The 22138-nt window shown below is 37.9% G+C and overlaps 1 pseudogene; it reads right to left on the reverse strand.

The window, feature by feature from the left end:
- Window positions 1-3631: 3631 nt before the first annotated feature.
- LOC119504906 overlaps window positions 3632-22138 on the reverse strand; it is a 47086-nt pseudogene continuing 28579 nt past the window's right edge.

Genomic DNA, 22138 nt, shown 5'->3' on the forward strand with positions numbered 1-22138 from the left:
TGAAGATGTGTTGGTCCCAGAAAATGTGTGTAGGTGTTACAGAATAAGGCCATCTACATGTAAATTGTCCCCTAGGGTTGCTTCCTGGGCAAGGACTATGCCATGAGAGTGGCAGTTTCCCACAGAATGCAGTAATGGTTGGGGCAGGGAGCTTGATAGGCCTGCAGAGTACACAAAGTCAGTTTTCTCTTTGTAATTTGTTCACCTGGCTTAAATATTGCTTCAAGAAAGTGGAGAGTCTCTTTTTACAAGGTGAGAATTTTATTTGCCATATAATTCATGGTTCTACTTTTCAAAGATCTAGGAGGTATTGTTGCAAAATCCATGGACTTTCAACTGTTGTAGAGCTTATATTAATCTCAGATGTCCATTGAGGAAGCAGAGAGAGCACCTCTGCATTTCATAGTCCTGATGCTTCTGCCAACAGCAGCTAGGGCTAGCGTGGAAGTTGTCTTGCAACATCACAGAGTATCCTTGTTCTTTGACTGAAATGTCTCTGTGTACACACTGTGGGTGAAGAACACCAAAGTAGGCCATGTCTAATATTCACAAGCAAATGAGTCACCTTTAGGGGACTTGTGATGGTCAACAGAACTTGGAGCACTTGTTTATTTATCTGGGCTTTAGAAAGGTTTCTGAGCAATTTGCACATTGAACTTCTGGAATGTCCATTACATAATATGCAAAGAGACGCCATGCTACAAACAAAGTTTTTTTTTAATTTATTTTAAACATACACACTCATTGACATTCATGGATAGTTAGAATACCACTTAAGGGAACAATGGTAAATTATTAAGGAATGGGACTGGACAAACCCATTTGTGACCATAATTGGGAGCTGATAGCTGCCAGAAGGAAAGGAAGACTTAGTAATAAATTAGTTTTGTAGGTCACTTGGCTATTGATGAGTGTCCTAGCAATTTGTAACAATAATTTCATGTAATTTCTGTACTACCAAAAAGTAGATTGTTTCTAATTAATCAATTAATTTATCATGTCTACTAATATACCACACCAATCTATCACATTTGTTGTAAGGGTTAGAGTAAGATAATAAATCAACTTATCACAACCCACTGTTGGTGAATGTATCTTACATGGGAAGCAACAGACTTGGTAGAAGATGGCATAAGTAGCTCAGGGAAGTTGCTGTGGAGTCAAAGAGCCTGGGTTTAAATCCCACCTGAAGCCCTTAGCAGTAGTCAACCCTTGGCAAATTATTTATTCTCCAGGAGTTTTGGTTTCCTTATCTGCAAAATGAGGATGATGATGATGATAATAATAATAATAATATCATCTACCTCAGAGGGTTGGTGTGAGGGCTTCGTGAGATAATTCAAGCAAGACACTCAGAGCCTCGCTTTTAGCATGTGCCCAATAAGTATTAGCTATATGTTATTGGCAAAATGAGTGATACACATATGAACTCCTGCCTCATTGGTGGATAAAGGAATGTAATAAGAAGGAGGCAGAATGTAATAAATGCAAGAAAATTAATAAGGGCGTTTAGGGATGATGGAAAATTAATTCCGCCTTTGCTGATCTGAGGAAGCTTTATGGAACTGTTGAATGTAACTTACAGAGAAGCAGATCCTGCAATGTCTACACAATGTTGTGAAGCACAGTGTCTATACTTTCATATTAAATCCCTACAAAGATTCTCATTTTACAAATGAAGACAGTGAGGCTCAGAGAGATTATACAACTTATCCAAGTTCACACAAGTAGCAAGCATACCAGGATAGGAACCTAATTTTGTCAGACTCCAACGGCTTCTGTGTGAGGTAAAAGAGTCACATTTAGTTGAACCTGGAAATTTACAGCATATACACAGATTTATTTTACACATCCTACCCAAAATGGGGTTTTCCTTGTGTTCTGCTTCCCTACTTAATGTCCCATGATAAGCCAGTTCAGGCTTACAGGTAAGGCCTGAAATACATTTACAAATTGGCATTTAAAGATTAATTAAAAGAAGATACTCAGAGGGTCAGAATTGACTTTTGGGAACAATTTGGAAAGAACCATGTCTCCCATAATTTGGTTCACATGTTTGGAAAGATGTACATAAGTTATGAAATAGTAAGTATATTTAAAAACACGAATCCTTATAAGACTTATTCCTAGTATATCCTGAAAAAACATTTTCTAATATATGTCTGGGATTCTAGAACTATGCAATGGCCAATAATAGTTCTATTAAGAGACCTAGAATTAGAGAGTGTTAAAATTAGAAAGGATATTAAAGATTTTTTTTTAACACATACACTTATGTAATGCTTACTATGTATGATGCACTGTTCTGTATGCTTTATAAATATTAACACAGCACCCATATGAGGGGTAGGTACGATCATTATTCCCACTTTATGGATGGGGAAACTGAGGCCCAGAGATAAATTAAGCAACTTGTCTGAGGTCATTCATTAAATAAGAGGCAAAAAGGGAATCAATCTCCAACTGGGAGTCATTCTCCAATTGTTAGATTCTAAAATCTGTTACCAGACCAAGGCAGTGGATTTTTTGCCTGATGTGCTCAAATGATCAATTCCTGAAACATCAGGGTTTCAAAGAGAGAATTTATTCCTAGGTGCGAAGCAGGAGAGCAGATGGTCTATCAGCCCCAAAATCTGTCTCCTTGAGCTGCAGTAAATCTGATAGTTTTATAGTATTAAAAGGTGGGCATATTTTAGGATAATGAGCACAGTGGCTCCAGATGATGTAATTAGAGGTGATTTGATTACTGAGCATGTGCAGATTGATTGCATGCTTAGTCACAGTATGTATGTAAGAAAATGGTGGCCTTGATAGATGATGGGCATGATATTTAGTATTATATGAGATATCAGTGACTTTAAGCTATAGCTTAAAGTCTAAGCTACTGTGCATGTCAGGAGGGCCTATTTTGGTTAGATACAGCTTCACTTATCAAGAAAACTTTGGACTTGGGGTGGTAAGTTCTGGGCTCACTCAAGATACTTCATTAATAAATGTTAGGGGCTCTCTTTATTGATTATAAGACTCTAACATCAAAAAACTGGTGTTCCAACCCAGCCATCAGTTATGTTGGTGTTTGTGGTGTGGGAAAACATTGCACTTTATTAACTACAGCACAAGGTATAGTTTTTGTTTTACCCGACCATACAACACTCAATAATTTTGATAGAGAAGCCAGGACCTTGTAGTTTGTCGCTATTGACTGCTTATCCCTGAGTTTCAAGGTGAGATAGCAATGAGCCTGAGGGATCTTTTTTTTTTTAAGCATACATAATTTTATTACAAAATTAAAAAACAAAAACAAAAACAAAATGCAACATCCTAAAAAACCCAAAATTTACTACTGATACTAATTCCTAGGAGTTTGTTGTGCTACCATTCAAAGCCAAGAAATTAAAGAAACATTAAGTAGAAACATTCAACATCAGAAGCTTTAAAATCTAACTGTATGTAGTAGCCCCTCAAAAAGCTACAACCTGCATTTTTAAAATGTATTTTCTCTACAAAGAATCTTATCAGCTATACAAAAATCTGTACAGTTTTTATGCTGAAGCTAATATTGAGCTGCACTTGAATTCATATTCGTAGCAAAATAATTGCCTGAGCACACATGCACACTCCACACACATCATTACAGGATAGCCATTTGTTCTTCATCTTCATCCTCTTCCTCATCATCTTCATCTTCTTCCTCCTCCTCCTCTGCCTCTTCATCTCCTGGTTCTTTCTTTTTCTTCGAGCCTGTTGGCCAGCCAGGGCTCTTCTTTCTGGCTTCACTTTTGTCCTTGGCACGGTATGCGGCAATATCCTTCTCATATTTCTCCTTTAGCTTAGCTGCTTTCTGTTCATATGGTTGTTTATCTTTGGCTGACTGTTCAGACCACATTTCATCCAGTTTTTTTGTAGTATCTCCAATAGACAGGCCTGGGTGTACACTTTTGATCTTTGGATGGTGTTCAGAACAAAACAGGAAGAAAGCAGATGGTGGCCTTTTAGGGGCATTGGGATCTTTTTTCTTTCCTTTTTCATCACCTTTGAGAGGAACATAATTTTTCATCTCCCTGCCATAATTAGCTTTGTCACTTTTGGCCATATCTTCAAACTTGGACTTTTCCTTTGCAGACATTGTCTTTCATCTCTCAGAACATTTCTTGGAGAATTTGGTGAAGTTGATGGAAGAGTCTGGGTGCTTCATCTTGTGCTCTTCCAGGCAGGTCTGCATGAAGAAGGTGTATGAGGACATTTTGCCTCTCAGACTGTTGGGGTGTCCTTTACCTATCGTGATGTGACAGCACCTACCTGGTGTGAACCACAGAACTTTGCCTCAGAGTCTCAGAGACCAGATGAATCCCACTAAGAAGCTTCCTTCCAAGTGCTCCCGAGTAAACTGGTTTATCACTAATGCAATCGTCAGCCTCTTGTTTTGCAGCTGGGGGTTCTTTTAATTCTGAAAGAGAGTTACTGGTTAACATGACATCATCAATATAGTGAAATAGAAATATGCTTGTGGGATTTTTCTACTTAGCCAAATCCTTTGCCATGTGTTTTAGATAGGGTTTTCCAGGGAAACAGAACCAACAGAAGATATCTGTAAATATGAGATTTTATGACAGTGTCTCATGAAATTGTGGGGATGCATGAGTCCAAATTCCATAGGGCAGGCAGCAAGTTGGCACTCTGATGAAGGTCTTCAATGAACTCCCCAGGAAAGGCTGGCTGGCTGAAATAGAAATGAAAGTTCTCTCTCTTCTCCCTTAAAAGTCTTCACCTGATTGGATTAAATCCAGCTGTTTAAATTTTCTCATTGCAGAAGACATGCTCTTCATTGATGTAATCAGCCACAGATGCAGTCAATTCACTGATGATTTTAATAAACCAGATTTCTGGTTTATTAACCAGCCACAAATGCAGTAATGGTTTGGCAAGTGCTTGCTTGACCAGACACCTGGGCACCATCACCTGGCCAAGTTGACACATGAATCTAACCATCACACCATAACTCTGGCAGATGGTCTTGGGGAAGCACAGTGACAGTCCATTGCATTGCTATGAGTTAACTACAGAGTTGTGAAATAGCTCAAAGTCAATGAAAGGTGAAGAGTCTCCACAGAATCTGAATCAGATAACTTGGAATGGTGTGCTTGAAAAAATGAGTAGTTTTCCAATGAAGCATAAGTTTTCTCTGTGCCACCAAACTGAGGTTGATCAGGTTATTAATTTATGAAGATTTTATCTTTTTCTGCAAATGCAAACATTTAAGAGCTTAACAACTCTAAGCTTTTTAACTCTAAGACACCTTTGCCTGTACCTTATTTGCAGAAATGTTTGGAAATGTTGTCTATGTTCTGGAATTCTATATAAAACCTTCCAAGAAGCCTGGGGAAACTTATAGGAACATGTAAATTTAAGCTGAGAAGAAATTCCACCATCTGTGAATATTCCTAATATTTAATTAAAGAAATAAAAAATGACCCAGCATTGCACTTTCAATATAACATCTATATAGTTAGAAAATTTGTGCTATATAAAGAGGTACAAAATGAAAAATGAAAGACCTCTAACCCACCTCCAAGCCCCAGGTGGCTCCACGATATTAACTACTGTTTGCAATGTGTATGTCATCTTTTTTTATTTATCCAAAAGAAATTATATAATATAGTAATATATCTTGGAAAGTTTTAAGTATCTTTCTCTTTCTTTTCCTTTTTTTTACCAACTGCCTAGAATCCCATTGTAGAAATGCACTATGCACATGTGGAAACAAATAAGACTACCCAAATGAGGATAAAGAGAAACTATTTGTTCGGAGTTTGCTGTAGTAAGAGAGCCATGCACCATTACTTGCATGGGGCAGAGACTCAAAGCCAGGGGAATGGAAATGCTTTATAAAAATGGAAGCCTTCAGGTATGCTCTGATTGAAGTTGTTGCCACTGGAAAGCTGGAGGTGGGCTAACCAGACGAAGGGCATATTTGGCTTTCTCTTATTGGTCCTGAGTTGGAAGCAGGGTCAAAAAAAAAAGAAAAAAATAGGGAAGTTGGCATTACCAAGTCCTGATAGTCTGCTTCAGAAACTGTGGTTTGGCTTCCCCTGGCTGGTTACTGTGGAGGTTGTGGTATGGCTTCCAGGGTTTCTTAAGTAGGTCAGAGTTTTATTGTCATATGTGGTCTGGCCATTGTCCATTTTTTAATCTTTCAGGCCCCCTTATGGATGTTTTCTCACTTGCAAGAAGTTGTCCAATTCAGCGAAGGCTGTATATCTGATCTTCCCTATTTGGGGATTGCCATCCCCATAGCCAACTGTGTCACAAGTCTTTTTGACCTTTTAGTTGTTACATCATTATGGTGATCATCTGACAAGATAGTGGCTGCACAGAAATATTTGAGACTCAGATTAGAATGCAGTGGACCAGCACCATGACTACTACCTCAAAAGTAAGAACAATTAATAGTCTCTGTGAAATGCTTTGGAGCTAGGAAATTTCCCAATCCAGGCCAAGAGAGCAAATCTCATAGCCCATAAGGAGCAACCTTAGAGAGGCAAGAATCTTTGTGTGGTGAAGTATAGCCTGTTCTATCTCAGCTGTTTCAGTGATCCAAGAATGGCAAGAAATATTAGCAATGGCACAGATGCCACCATGACTAACCAACAAGAAATATAGCACAATGCCACTGTCCATCTGTTCTAGTTTGCTAATGCTGCCGGAATGCAAAACACCATAGATGGATTGGCTTTTATAAAAGGGGGTTTATTTGATTACACAGGTACAGTCTTAAGGCCATAAAGTGTCCAAGGTAACACATCAGCAATCGGGTACCTTCACTGGAGGATGGCCAATGGTGTCTGGAAAACCTGTTAGCTGGGGAGGCACGTGGCTGGCGTCTGCTCTAAAGTTCTGGTTTCAAAATGGCTTTCTCCCAGGATGTTCCTCTCTAGGCTTCAGTTCGTCAAAAATGTCACTCTTAGTTGCACTTGGGGTATTTGTCCTCTCTTAGCTTCTCTGGAGCAAGAATCTGCTTTCAATGGCCATTTTCAATTGTCTCTCATCTGCAGCTCCTGTGCTTTCTTCAAAGTGTCCCTCTTGGCTGTAACAGCTTGTTCCTTCTATCTGATCTTATATAGTGCTCCAGTAATTTATTTCAGACCCACCCTGAATGGGCGGGCCAACACCTCCATCGAAATTATCCAATCAGAGTCATCACCACAGTTGGGTGGGGCACATCTCCATGGAAACACTCAAAGGTCTGCCTACACAAGATTACATCAAAGATAATGGTGTTTGGGGGGACATAATACATTCAAATATATCTTACTACTTGTTTCAACAACTTGAGACTGGTCTGTTTTCCATCTAAGGCAGAGGTGGTATTATTAACAAATTCTGCCAGAGTCAGTGGTACGTTTCTTACAGTATTTTTCTATTTGATGATTCCTATCATTGGCTCTGATTGCTTGCATGAGTAATAAGTCAGTATTTCACCCAGGTATAGTGCCTTAATAATCAAGGGCGGCCTCATGTTGAATCTTACATCTGAGTTGTATTTCCAGGCATGATGATTTATAGAATTGGGGTGCTGTGTACAAAGAGGTCTTGGAATAATATTCATAAAGTGCATGAGATGTTAGTCTGAGGCAAACAGCACTTTTGTCCTGATGGCAAAGGAAGTAGTATCTAACAAGGGCAAATGGGGATCCAGGAAAAAGGAGTTGTTTATTATACAAAGTTAGAACAAGGGCTCTGAATTAACATGGTTAACATATTTGGATCTCTGTTAGTCTCTTCCAGGTAGTAAGTAAATGGCCCAAAGCCCCATAAAGGTTGTTGAATTCAAATTTAGTATTTCCTAGGGTTTGATCAATATATTGTATTATTCGTTCATTTTCTGGGAGACAGGGACACTAGCAAAGTAACAAGTGACTTGGTTAAAGTCATTCGTTTTTGTAGATGCAAATGGAAATGCCTCAGCTGTATTTCCCTACAGTTTTCTTCGATGAGACTGGAATTTGCCAGAAATTTTTACCATGGGTGTCTGTGATGGGTGACCTCTACAGTCATCAGGAAGATTGAGAGAAGCCACGCTTGTTTGGAAGAATATTAGAATGACATTAGAATAAGTATGCTCTGCCCTAATTTTTATTACTTTTTTCTGTTGCTTTCTTTAGGATTATATTAATCTTCTTTCTCTAGTTTCCTAAGCTTAGGTTATTGATTTTAAATCTTTCTTCTTTTCTAGTATATGTATTCAGTGCTATAAATGTCCCTCCAAGTATTGCTTTTGGTGCATTTCACAAATGTTGATGTTATGCTTTGATTTTCATTTATTTTAAAATATTTTTAAATGTCTCTTGAGATTTCTTCTTTGACTTATGTGCTTTGTAGTCATGTGTTATTTAGTCTCCAAATATTTTGGGATTTTCTAGCTACCTTCCTGTTACTGATTTCTAGTTTAATTTCATTGTGGTTTGAGATTATACTTTGTATGATTTTTATTCTTTTAAATTTTTTCAGGAGTGTTTTATGGCCCAGAATACATTCTAGCTTGGTAAATGTTCCATGCAAGCCTGAGAAGAATGTGTATTCTGCTGTTTTGGATGAAGTATTCTGTAAATATCTATTTGAACCAGTTGATTGATGTAGATGTTCAATTCAACTATATCCTTACTGATTTTCTGCCTGCTGAATTTGTCAATTACTGAGAGAGATGTGTTGAAGTCTAAAACTATAATAGTGGTTTTGTACATTCTTTTGTTTCTATCAATTTTTGCTTCACATATTGTAACATGCTTCAGATGCATACACAATAATGATTATTATGCCTTCTTGAAAAATTGACCACTTTAATATTTGTAATGCCCCCCTTTATCCCTGATGATTTTCCTTGTCCTGAAGTCTGCTTTGCCTGAAATTAATATAGCTACTCCATCTTTCTTTTGATTTGTGTTAGCATGGTTTATATTTTTTATCCCTTTACTTTTAATCTGTCTCTATATTTAATGTTGCTTTCTTTTGTAGACAACATGTAGTTGGGTCTTGTTTTTTTATCCACTTGTTCAGTTTTTGTTTTGTTTTGTTTTTTGTTTTTAATTTTGAAATACTTTCAAACTTACAGGAGTGACAAAAATAATACAAACTCCATAAAGAATTCCAGCTTACCCATATGCTCTCAGACACCGAGAATCACCAGTTTTAACATTTTGCTACATTTGGTGAATCATTTTAACTATCTATCCATCAATCTAGTAATTTGTTTATCTATCCATCTATCTATCAATTCATTTTCTGAACACCTGAATTTAGGTTGCATACTTCATGCTCCTTGAACACTTAATATTGCCATGTACCTTTCCTGGGAACTAGGATATATACTTATCTATCCACCTTAAGTACAGTTATCAAGTTCAGGAAATTTAACATTGATATATAGTTTATAGTCTATATTCTGATCTTGTCATATGCCCTAAAAATGTTCTTTTGGGCTTTTTCTTCATTATTAGATCCTGTCCAAGATCACATATTGCATTTAATCGTCATTATCTCTTTAGTTGCTCATTGTTTTTTTTTTTTTTCTTTTTAATTGTGGGAACATATATATAACATAAACTTTCCCATCTCAATCACTGCCAAGCCTACCATTGAGTTAGATTACTTATATTTACACTGTTGTGTTACCCTCACCACCTTCCATTACTAAAACTTTCCCATCTTTCCAAACAGAAACCCTACAACTATTATGCATTAAATCCCTATTCCCCCAGATGAACACCCTCCTTCTTCTGGCAGCCCATACTCTAATTTATGTTTTTGAGCTTGCATATTTGCTGTTATTTTTTGTAGTTACTATGGAGCTTAAATTTAATACCCTAAATCTATATCTTTTTTGTTTGCTTAGCTACTAACTTAACTTCAATAGTATACACAAACTATATTCCTATACACCTTCATTCATCTACTTTTATATAGTTCGTGTTAAAAATTGCATGTTTATATATTATGAGTGTAAGACCACTGATACTCATTACATTTTACACATTTGCCTTTTAGACTCCATAGGAAGTAAAGGGTTGAGTTACAAACCAGAAATAGAAAGTACTGGCATTCATATTTATCCATGTTGTTACCCTTCCTGGAGATCCTTATTTCTTCAGGTATCTGCGATGTATTGCTCAGTGTCCTTTCCTTTCAACCTGCGGAGCTCTGTTTCTCCTTCACTTTTGAAGGATAGTTTTGATGGATACAAAATTCTAGATTTGTGATTTTTTTTCTAACACAAACTATTTCACTCCACTCTCTTCTTGTTTGTATGCTGTCATGGGTTGAATGTCCTCCTAAAGTATGTGCTCATGTCCTAAGCTCTGGTCTTGTGAATGTGATCTTATTTGGAAATAGGATCTTTGAAGATGTGACTAGTTAATACCAGGTGGGATTAGGATGGGCCCTAAATATGACTGGTGTCCTTATAACAACAGGGAAACTTGTACAGAAAGACATAGGGAAGAAAAACACCATGTGACAACAAACATAGAGAATGAAATGATGCATCTACAAGTCAAGGAATGACAAGTTTTGCCAGCAAACACCAGAAGCTACAAGGGACAAGGAAGGATTCTCTCCTAAATGTTTCAGAGGAAACATGGCCCTACTGACAACTTGATTTTGGACTTCTACCTTCCAGAATTATGAAACAACACATTTTTGTTGTTTCAAGCCACCTAGTTTGTGGTATTTTGTCATGTTGGCCTTAGGAAACTAAAACCACCTCCAATTTTAGTTTTAACTCCATTAAAAATAAGATGAAAGGGCAGCTATTACATTAGTGCCTTGTGTAAGTCCTGAATGTTGTCAGAAAGTATTTTCTAGTCTATCTCCAAAATCTATATTTTTATCTTTTCTCTGTTTGCATAAATGAATTATAGGATTTGTGTTGGAAATATTTTAGGAGAGTTTGCCCTAATATTCAGGCCTTTTTCTCCCTCAGTTTTATTGTAGAAAGAGGCAAGCCCATTAGCTCCTTTCTGGGTCAGTCTAATTGGATTTCCCTTCTGGGATTTTAGCATCTGAGGTTCTGATCAACTTGTGTATGAGTCAAAAGGTCCCTAAATTATTCTATGAATAATTGCTGGTCTTGTCTGGGTTCAAGGAAATCCTTAATTATAACTCTTAATTCAGCTCAAGTCCTGCATATTTAGCTGATGGGCAAGATGAATCTTTAGAAGCATCTGGAAATTAGTAGTCTTGGAGAGTCATTGGAGAAAAGTTGGGGGTCTGAACAAAGAGAAGAAGAGGAAGGAGTAGATATAGAGATATAGGAGGAGAAAATATTCTCACTGGATCAAAGCCAAGCTCTGGACAAAAATCAAGATGGAAGGAGAATGTTTTCTGGCTTTATTGATGACCCACCAGCAAAGTTTGTCCAAATGAATAAAGTGAGTACCACAAACTCACTGGTTGTGAGGTTGGCTAGAACAATAGGCTTATAGGACATGTCCTTCCCCTTCTTATGATAAACAATACTTTAAGAGAGTATACCACAAAATGGAAGCAGGAAAGAAAGCAAAAATGGATGAAAGGAATGGACTGTTTCCACCAGGGATGTCAAACAATTGGGAACCAATGACAAAAAGCTCAGGGACCAAACTGAGTAAATAGCTTAGGAACTCATTGTAAAGAGTGGAGTTCAACCCTTTTACTAATTTAACACATCAGCATAGGTTCAACAAGCTGTGAGCAGCAAGGCACAAGGGGCCTCTGTGTGTATTCTGTCTGATTGAGGGCTGGGGTCCAAATGATGGGCAGTGACCACCATGTCTCAGTGGAACCTCCAGAAAAACTGGAAATAAACAAAGGCCAGCCAAATGAGAATGAAGACAGATTATTTATGCAGAGCTTGCTTTAGCAAGGGAGGCAGCCACCACCATTTGCATCTGGCAGAAACTCAGAGGCAGGTGAGGGAGTGGGAAAATATGCTGTGAGAAAAGGGAAGACTTCAAATATACTCTGACTGGAGGTTGTTGTCATGGGGAAGCTGAAGACAGGCCAACTAGAACAGGGCATTTTATGTGATTGGTTTGGACAGTGTATTTGGCTTTCTCTGGTTGGTTCTGGATGGTAAGTTTGGGCAAAAAATAGGGAAATTGGCAGTTATTGACCAAGCCCTGACCATTCTGGGCTAATTTCTATAGATGTTTTGCTTTGGCTTCCTGGGCTGGTTGTTGTGGCTGTTGTGGATCAAAGTCCTATTGCTATGTATGGCCTTCCATTTTCCATTTACTTATTCAGTCTCTCAATATATTTGGTTTTAACCTGAACTAATACATTTAATTCCATATATTCAAGTCAAGCAGGGGCTAATGTAGAACACTTTCCTTCCATTCCTTTTATTTTCTGTCCCTTCCTAGGAGTTAGTGCTGTTTAGATCAGGATGAGATCTTTCCTTTTTCTCTCAGAGTTAAGTTTTAAATTTTTTTTGTCTGTTTATTTGTTTGGTTGGCTTTCTATGCTGCATTCACCACCCACTACAATAAAATAGAATGACTTGCATTTTAAAGCTTGCTAATTTATCTTTAATTACTAAACTATCTTTTATTAAGTAATTTTTGAGTTTAGTTTTATTAATTTTAAATATTTTATCTTGGCATAAAATATATAGATATGATTTATTTTCAGTCTTTTGATAGAGAGTCAAGGCTTTCTCTTTGAAAGCTGTGATGGGAGTTTTCAGTAGCCTTTTTTCTTTTTTCTTTGTTTCTTTTTTTGCACAAACTGTGTGCATACACTTTTGTTCCAGTTTGCTAATGCTGCCATTATGCAAAATACCAGAAATGGATTGGCCTTTATAAAGGGGGCTTATTTGGTTACCAAATTATAGTCCTAAGGCCATAAGAGTGTCCAAACAAAGGCATCAACAATAGGGTACCTTCAATGAAGAACACTGATGGTGTCCAGAAAACCTCTGTTAGCTGGGAAGGCATGTGACTGGCATCTGCTTGCTCCCAGGTTGCATTTCAAAATGGCATTCTCAAAAGTGTCAGTGTCAACTTTCAATGGCCATCTTCAAAATCTGTCTCTCAGCTGCAGAAGCAAGCTCATTCTGTCTGAGCTCTTATACAGAACTCCAGTGATTCTGAATGGACTGATGCTGAATGGGCAGGGTCACACCTCCATGGAAATAATCTAATCAAAGGTATTACCCACAGTTGGGTGGGTCATAGCTCCATGGAACAGCCTAATCCAAAGATTCCCACCTAATCAAGACTAAGTACATCTGTCCCCACAAGATTGCATTAAAGAACATGGCATTTTGGGAGACATAATACATCCAAACTGGCACAACTTTAGCCCACTCCTTTCAGATTACTTATTTTTAAAATTATTTTTTAATGTATGCTAATGTATAATATTCATTTCTAGAAAAAAACAAATCTACCTTGTGGAAAACAGAGCCTGAAGTTTCTCCTCTCCTTCCCACATACTTGAGGTAGGGGCCTGGAACACTAGGCCTCTGCTGAGATAGAATACTATCAAGGCACACCTCGTTAAAGTATGCGTGGACGTGAGAATGCAGCTGGGGAACTGTTTTTCTGTTATTGTCCTTGAAAATAAGATAAGACCCATTTTGCAGACAGATGTAAACAACCATGTGAAAATGTCTACGTGCACAGTAAAGCATTTCTCTACCCTAAAAGCATAATAAATAAGGGTCTTGGGAATGGGACAGACACACTCACCCGACAGGCAGTACGTCCCCTGCTCCCAGTCTCCAAAAGATATTTTTGTCTCTAATCTTAATTTCTGTGTCGCCCCCAGCAACACTACCTGTGATGGTTTGAAGCTGTAAGTACCCCAGAAAATATCATGTTCCTAAACTAATCCATTCCTGTGGGTGTAGTCCTATTGTGGGTGGGATTTTGATTAGGTTATTGACTTTGAGCCATGGCCCAGGTGGGATTACACTTACTGGAGTCCTTTATCAGAGAATGAAACTTACATGGAAGACAGAGAAACTCAGAGACAACAGCCAGAGAAGTTGAGAGAGGTCACACAGAAAACAGAGAAATCACAGAAACAGAAGAAGCCACTGAAGCCAGAGATTAGAAGCAATGAAACCTGGGAGACAAGGGAGAGTCCAGCAGACATTGCCATGCACCTGGTCATGTGACAGAGGAGCTGAGGCTCTTCAGTAGCTGATCTTCAGGGAGAAAGCATCGCTTATTGATGCCTTGATCTGGACATTTTCACAGCCTCAGAACTGTAAACTTTTAAGTTAATAAATCCCCATTGTAAAAGCTAACCCATTTTTGGTATGTTGAATTTCATCAGCTTTAGTAAACTAAAACATTACATTGTCATTTTTTATAGTATTTTTTTGATCCCTTTTTTAAATTTCATTACACATACTTATTTCTTTCTCTATGCTCTTTATCTGATAATTGCAATATCTGAAATCTTTATGGATCTGGTTTGCAGTTCAGCTGATTTTTACTGAAGGTGGTTTGTTTCTTTGGATTGTTTTGACTTTTTAAAAAAATTGTGAGCATAAACTTTTTGCAACCAGCTCTGTGGGAGCTCTGTGAGGTTTTGGATGAATGTTTTCATCCAGGGAGTAGGCCTTGTTTCTACCAGATACTCACACCAGATACCCATGGGTGCCTATCAGATGGTGTCTACTCTAAACTAAAATTCCCACCTTAGGCCTTTTGTTTATAGTACATAGTAAAAATTAAAGCCATGGTGAGTGGCTTTGTGTGCTTTTGTTTTTGCCAAGACAAAAATTTCCTTAGGTTTTTCTTCTATTTCACTCTTTTCCTTAGGTTGTGGTTCTCCTATGGCCTGAGCTTTTTGTGGCCTTGTGATCAGTCTGGCTCCCTGCTCGGCCCAGGTGCAAGGCTTAGTACAGTACCCTATCCCCACTGCCCATTGGTCAGCACTCTGCATGGACATGCCAGTCCACTGGGTTTGGTTGACTTCAGGTTATGGGGCAGGTTCCTTTCTTGGTGTGGTGTTTTTCACCTTAGTGAGAACACTTTCTTGTATGTTCTCCTGATTCCAGTGGTTTCGTTCTCCTGGCATTTTTTTTTTTTTTTTTTTAATATATTTCAGGAGAACTTAGGAATCTTTAGTATAAAATGTTACTGGAAATTGAATTTCCTCAACTGGCTTTTTAGATAATGAATCATTTAATTATCTATCAGCCTCAGTTATATTCTGCAAAGCAGAATTGTGTTCATTTTATTAACAAGTACTGATTCCATTATTATTGGTATGGGTTTACTGTAGGAAGCAAAATCTTTACAACTTATATCTAAGTTCATGACTCCTGAATCTATTAAGAATTCATATAAAATATCTATTGTGTTGAATGCCAGCTCCACCAAAATATTACAAAAAACCTATTGGTAAATCAAAGTTGACTTTATTGTCACTGTGGTAAGAGAAAGCATTGCCTTGGGAGTATCTTAATAGTGTCTCAGAGGGGGATGCAAATTAGAGATATTTATGAGATTTTGAAGTCTAGTTTAAGGCAGGTCTTTCAATAAGGGATTTGGTTAGAATTCGGTAAGGATCATGACATAATAATTTTTAATTGCTGTGCACAGCAAGGCAAAGTTGCTATTGTGCCCAATATCCAGAACTACTGTACTTCCATTAAAACTAAGACATCATCAATTAGAAGAACTACCATTATTTTATTTACCACTAACAAAGAAACTCTGCCAATTGAACCATATCATAATGCTCTTTTATCACCTCAAATTTTTGTTTTTTGGTCATTAAAATATGTTTTTTATATTTACTTAGGGATTTATTTTTATATCACATATCATTTTGTCAGCATATATATATATAAAATATATATGTCAAATAAGCTGGCTGAAGTATTCTTAAAATGCTTTCAAAGTCACAAATCAACTCTTCAGAAATAACTTTTGATTTAGAGTCATTGATATTAGTGCTTTTCCAATAATAACATTGTCTGTGTCATCAAGAATACTGCTAGTATAGCATTTCTTGCAAATGTTCCACTACTGTTTCCGGAATTCTCTTCCAAGCCACTGACACCCATTCTGTAAACTTTGATGCTGGTGCTCTCTTGATCTTATGAGCCAGCATCAAAGGGAGGTTTTCAGTTAACAATCAAAGTTCATATTCCTTCCCTGAACGTCCTTAAATGGTTTGCTGTCTGGCCTTTCATACCACCAGGAAAAACAACCAAGTTTGTGCAAAGCCAAGCGGCAAGGACTACATTATAACAGCAGTCTTGCAACTAATGACTACAACATATTGTTAATTGTGTATCTTGGAATCAAAGGAATAAAGTATTTTGTATGGAAGAACCTACCAATTATAGTATTTCCTCTTCCTTAATTTTTACTGATTTATTCTCTACTATGAAGATATTCCTGTTAACTTGGTTTTATTAGTCTTCTGGGAGAGCTTCATTCTTACATTGATGTTTATCTCTAGGACTTAGTACCCAGACAGACTCTCTGTAGTGCCTTGGAGCACTAGTCCTCATTCTACAAAAGTCTCAACCTGAAGGTCATAATGTACACATTGCAGGATGATGTTTTATTGGTAAAACATACTTGATCCCTTGGTAGTTTAAGGGAAGTTTCAATTCCCAGTTACAACATGACATCAAATCGAGGAACTGGCCTTGGAAGCTGACCATCTGTGCAGAGGAAGTGATACTAATATGTCTCTTCTGGATTAAGTTATAAAACCTCAAAGGTGGACATGTGTGTGAGCTGAATGAAGTGAGACTAATAAATTCATTTAAAATGTCAGCTTCAGTTTAAACAGCATGAGATGAATGGTCCCCAAACAGAAAACCCAATAGCTCAGTTCTTTGCTATTTCAGTTTCTGTTACACTCAGCAATAAGCTAATCCCAAACTGGTGGGTAACCTCAGTGATTGTGACTCTTTTTCAGTGAATTTGGATAATATGCTGCTGGTCACAAGATTATAAGGAAAAGCCTGAAACGAGACCAATGCAGTTTACATATTTTGGAATACTACATATTCTCTAGTCTTCAGGAACATAGTGGAGGCTTGTATCTACTGTATAAGGTTCACAGTGACTTTCAAGGCATTTTAAAAGTTTTTTTCTTTCTTGAGATATCAGACATTATAAACCTCATATTGTACTTCAGAGTTTACTAAGATCACTGAGCTCAATTTTCTCTTTCGGATTTGGCTAGAATAACACGTTTGGTAGGGAGGGGCAAGATATTTGCCCTTATCCTTCTTCTGAAATTAACATAATAAGGTCCTTTGGTTCCAGAGCAAAGGTCACTATGCACACTGGGAAATGTAGTTGTCCTGGTTCGGAGCTGTTATGTTCCCCGGAAAAGTCATGTTCTTTTAATCCAAACTGTAGGGGCAAACCTATTGTGGGTGGGACCTTTTGATTAGATTGTTTCCATAGAGATTTGACCCCACCCATTCACAGTGGGTGTTAGGTCCCTTGCTGGAGTCCTCTACGAGAGGATAAAAAGCAGAGACTCTTGGAAAGAAATGCCCCAGGAGAAATAAAAAGAGAAGCTAGGAGAGAAGCCGAAATATGTAACCCAGAGTTTGCCCCTGGGAGAAGCAAGAAGGACCCACAAAAGGAGCTAAGACAGAAGCCCAGAGACATTTTGGAGAAAGTCACAGAAACCAGAAGCTAAACCCGGGAGAGGACCAGCAGACTCCTGCCATGTGCCTTCCCATGTGACAGAGGAACCCCAGATGCCATCAGCCTTTCCTCAGAGAAGGTATCTTATTCTTGATGCCTTAATTGGGACATTTTCATGGCCTTAGAACTGTAAATTTGTGACCTAATAAATCCCTGTTGAAAAAGCCAACCCATTTCTGGTATATTGCATTCTAGCAGCTTTAGCAAACTGAAACAGTAGTGTGGGAAAAGTCATCATTATTAAACCCACATATACCTAAGGGTAGATCCATGTTCTAGTTTGCTAATGCTGCCAGAATGCAAAACACCAGAAATGGATTGGCTTTTGTAAAAGGGGGTTTATTTGGTTACACAGCTACAGTCTTAAGGCCATAAAGTGTCCAAGGTAACATATCAACAATCGGGTACCTTCACTGGAGGATGGCCAATGGTGTCTGGAAAACCTCTGTTAGCTGGGAAGGCACGTGGCTGGTGTCTGCTCTGGAGTTCTGGTTTCAATATGGCTTTCTCCCAGGACGTTCCTGTCTAGGCTTCAGCTTCTCTCCAAAATGTCACTCTCAGCTGCTCTTGGGGCATTTGTCCTCTCTTAGCTTCTCTGGAGCAAAAGTCTGCTTTCAAAGGCCATCTCCAAAATGTCTCTGTAAACTGAAGTTCCTCTCTCAGCTCCTATGCATTCTTCAAAGTGTCCCTCTTGGTTGTAGCAAGTTTGCTCCTTCTGTCTGAGCTTATGTAGTGCTCTATTAAACTAATCAAGGCTGGTGCTGAATAGGCAGGGCCACACCTACATGGAAATCATCGAATCAGAGTTGCCACCCACAGTTAGGTGGGTCACATCTCCATGGAAACACTCAATCAAAGAATTACAATCTAATCAACACTAATACATCTGCCCACAAAAGATTACATCAAAGATAATGGCATTCTAGGGGACATAATACATCCAAACAGGCACAATCCATATCAGGGCAAATACTAGGAGCTGGGTATCTTAGTTTCCTATGGCTGCCTCAACAGAGTACCATAACCTAGATGACTTAAAACAACAGACATTTATCTCTGTTGTATGTATGTGTGTATTTCTGGAGGCTAGAAGTCTGAATTCAAAGTGTCAGTAGAGCCATGCTCCCTCTGAAACCTGTGGGGGAATGTGATGGTTAAATTCACATGTCAACCTGGCCAGGTAATGGTGTCCATTTGTTTGGTCAAGCAAGCCCTGGCTTGATTGTTACTGTGAGGATATTTCAAGGATTTAAATTGTCAGTAAGTTGTTTGCATCTGTGGCTGATTACATCACAATTAACAGAGGAGATTGCCTTCAGCAATGAGAAGTCTCATCCAATCAGTTGAAGGCTTTAAAAGGAAAAGCGATGATTTCAGCAGTCAGAAGAGAGAATTTCCAACTCTATTTCAGACAGCCAGCCAGAATCCCTGTGGAATTCATCAAAAGCCCTCACCAGAGTTCCTAGCTTGCAGCCTGACCTATGGAATTTGGACTTGCCCATCCCCATAGTCATGGGAAAAAATTCTTATAAAAATCTCATACTTACATATACCTCCTGTTGGGTCTATTTCCCTAGAGAACCCTAATATAGGAAGAATCCTTCCTTTCTTCTTCTAGCTTCTGGTGTTTTTGCTAAAAACACTTACATTCTTGCCTTTCGGCTGGATTACTCTGTCCTCTGCCTCTGTCACATGGCCTTCTTCTCTCCTCCTGCCTGACAGTCTGTGTCCAAATTTCCCTCTTGTTTTAAGGACTTCAGCCATTTTGGATTAAAGCTTAACCCAGTTTGGCCTCATCTTAACTAATCATACTTTCAAAGACTCTGTTTCCAAATAGGGTCACGTTCATGGGATCAGGAGTTAGGATTTGAACATTTCATTTTGAGGGACACACTTCAACCCAGAACTCTCGGAATATAAAAGTCACAGCCCATGGTTTCTCAGCTTACTTTACATTTCAGTTGAGGCATGAAAACTTATACACAAACTAGTGAGTAACAGCAGAATCGGTATACGTGCAGAGCAAAGGAAGGGTTCACTGCAATAAATGGTTATTGAGAGTAGGGGAAATTGTTGATGGTTGAGTTGGAAGAAGCTTTGTGGAGGATGCAGGGTTTGTGGTGGGTTTCTGTGATATTTTCTTTTCACTAGTTTTATGGGGAATAGCACAAGCCCTTTTATTTTTCTTGTTAAGGCTTTCTTTATTTCATTAGAATTTTCTCATTATAGCAAAAACAGTAGGATTTGGTGAAAATGGCTGGGATGGTGCATCAGAAACAGAAACTGCAGTCGTTTTCAGTAAAATGAGTGGGGGTGGTGCGGGGAAGGCAGAAGACTAAACATGATTCAGCAATTAACTCCTCATAGGGCTCTGTTCATCCCATCCTAACCATTCTCTCAGGTCACATATTTTCCTGAACCCTTTGACCTCCCAGAGCTCTGCAGAGCTGCTCCCTGCCCTGAGGTAGAAAAGTACAACTCACTAGGCCCCATCATGTTGGGAGCAAGTTCAGGAAAAGGTGAAATGAGTACTTTCTAGGGTCTTCTTGCTTTTGTCCTGGAGTGGGGGGGACTGCATGCACCCATTTCTTGCACCATTGCTTCTTACCAAGCTCATTTACAGAAGAAATGCAAAAACTGGAGGTGCCAAATCACATTCAAACTATATTCAGAAAGTGTTGATGATCACTTTCAGCAACAAAATCTCAATTGTGCTTATTGTCAGTTTTCTTAATAACCTCTTAGAGATTCAGCATTGTGATCTAGCAACTGTTTGTACCAGAAAACTCACTGCTAAGCTTCTTTTATGCTTTGTCAGTCAAAATGACATCTGAAGTTTTCAGGCTTGATTTAAACTACTCCTGGAAGTGAGGGGAGCTTTGGAATTGAGCATTTTCAAAGAATGTTTAATCACTGGAATGAGCAGCCAAACTTCGAATGTGAAGGAAAGCAAAAGTAGGGCTTTCTGCGTTCCCTGAGGGTAACGTTCTTTAACTTTACTTAACTGAGTTAATGCTCTTAATGTGGAAAAGGTACACGTGCATACATTTGAATAAATAAAAATTGCCATACTTTCTTGATTGACACATTTGGCTTTCTGGTTCCATTTCATTTATATTGTGATATGTTTGCTTGGCTCTCTTAAAATTTATCATTTTAAATTCACAAGTTAACAAAAGGGTATTATTGAGAAAAACTGGTAAGAAGGAAAAAAAAAACCACTCAATTCCACTCCCTTGTACAATACAACATTTAGATCTAAATGTATTTATATTTCCTCTTCTAAGATAGTTTCTTTTTATCCCAGTTATCTTTATTGCTAAAGTATAACTTTCAAACAGATAAAATCATGAATCTTGTGAAAATATAAAATAAACATGTATCAAAGATGGTATTAAACTCCATAATTAATAAAGGAACTATAAGATGTTCAAGCCTGTTCAAATGAGAGTTTGAATAAAATATAAATACACACACACACACAATCAGGAATCCTGATACTTGCTAAAAGGTGACACAAAATTGTTTAATATCCTATAAGACAACAAAGTGTAATATAATGTTTGGTATCATCTACAAAGTGAATATTATGTTTCTACCAATGAAATTTATCCACATTGATATGGGCAAAAAGTATTTATATTACTATCAGTTTCCTGCAACTTGACCCCTTTATGGAAAGAGGAATAAACTTTTCCATATTCTTAATGAGTTCATTAGTGTCAACAGTTGAATCACAAAAGAACAGGAGAAAGATAAAGAATATATCTGAAGGCAGACAGAACAAGGACCAGCAGAAGGGGCTAATCAGACTTTTGTTTGGTTCGGAAGAATGTGAATATTAGAATCAAAGATCATAATTTAGCTCTTTCAAGAGACTGAGTGTTTTTCCAAAATGGCTGCATTGTACAGAGTACAAAGTGATGATTGCTTAGAGCTAAACTAGACAGATAAGACATAGCAGTGAAAGCCAAATTTAGGAGTTTAGACTTTATCTTAAAAGCATTGGAAACAATTGAAAGGGTGTGATAGGGTCAGTGAAAAAAATCGTTACAGCTTTATGAGAGAGTGCAGAGTGTTTAGGCTAGAGTTTGGAAACCCATTAGGGGGCTATTAGAGCAACCTGATGATATATGTGGTATCTGTTACAAGAGTTGGGTAGTGAGATAGAGTAAAATGGACTGATTCAGAAAATATTCAGGAAGCAGGCTTGGAAGAGTTTGGTGATGGATTGCCAGAATTGCCATATTTAGCAAATAAAAATGCAGGACATCAACCTAACATTTGAATTTCAGATAAACAACAAATAATTTTTTTAGTATAAGAATGTCCCATGCAATACATGGGATATATACTCAACAATTATTCATTGTTGAACTGTAATTCAAATTCCTGTATTTTATTTGGCAATGCTAGATATGGTAATTGAGCAACAATGTAGAGGTAAAGATGACTTCCAGGTT

Source organism: Choloepus didactylus, chromosome 1, assembly GCF_015220235.1.
Source record: "Choloepus didactylus isolate mChoDid1 chromosome 1, mChoDid1.pri, whole genome shotgun sequence".
NCBI lineage: Eukaryota > Metazoa > Chordata > Mammalia > Pilosa > Megalonychidae > Choloepus > Choloepus didactylus.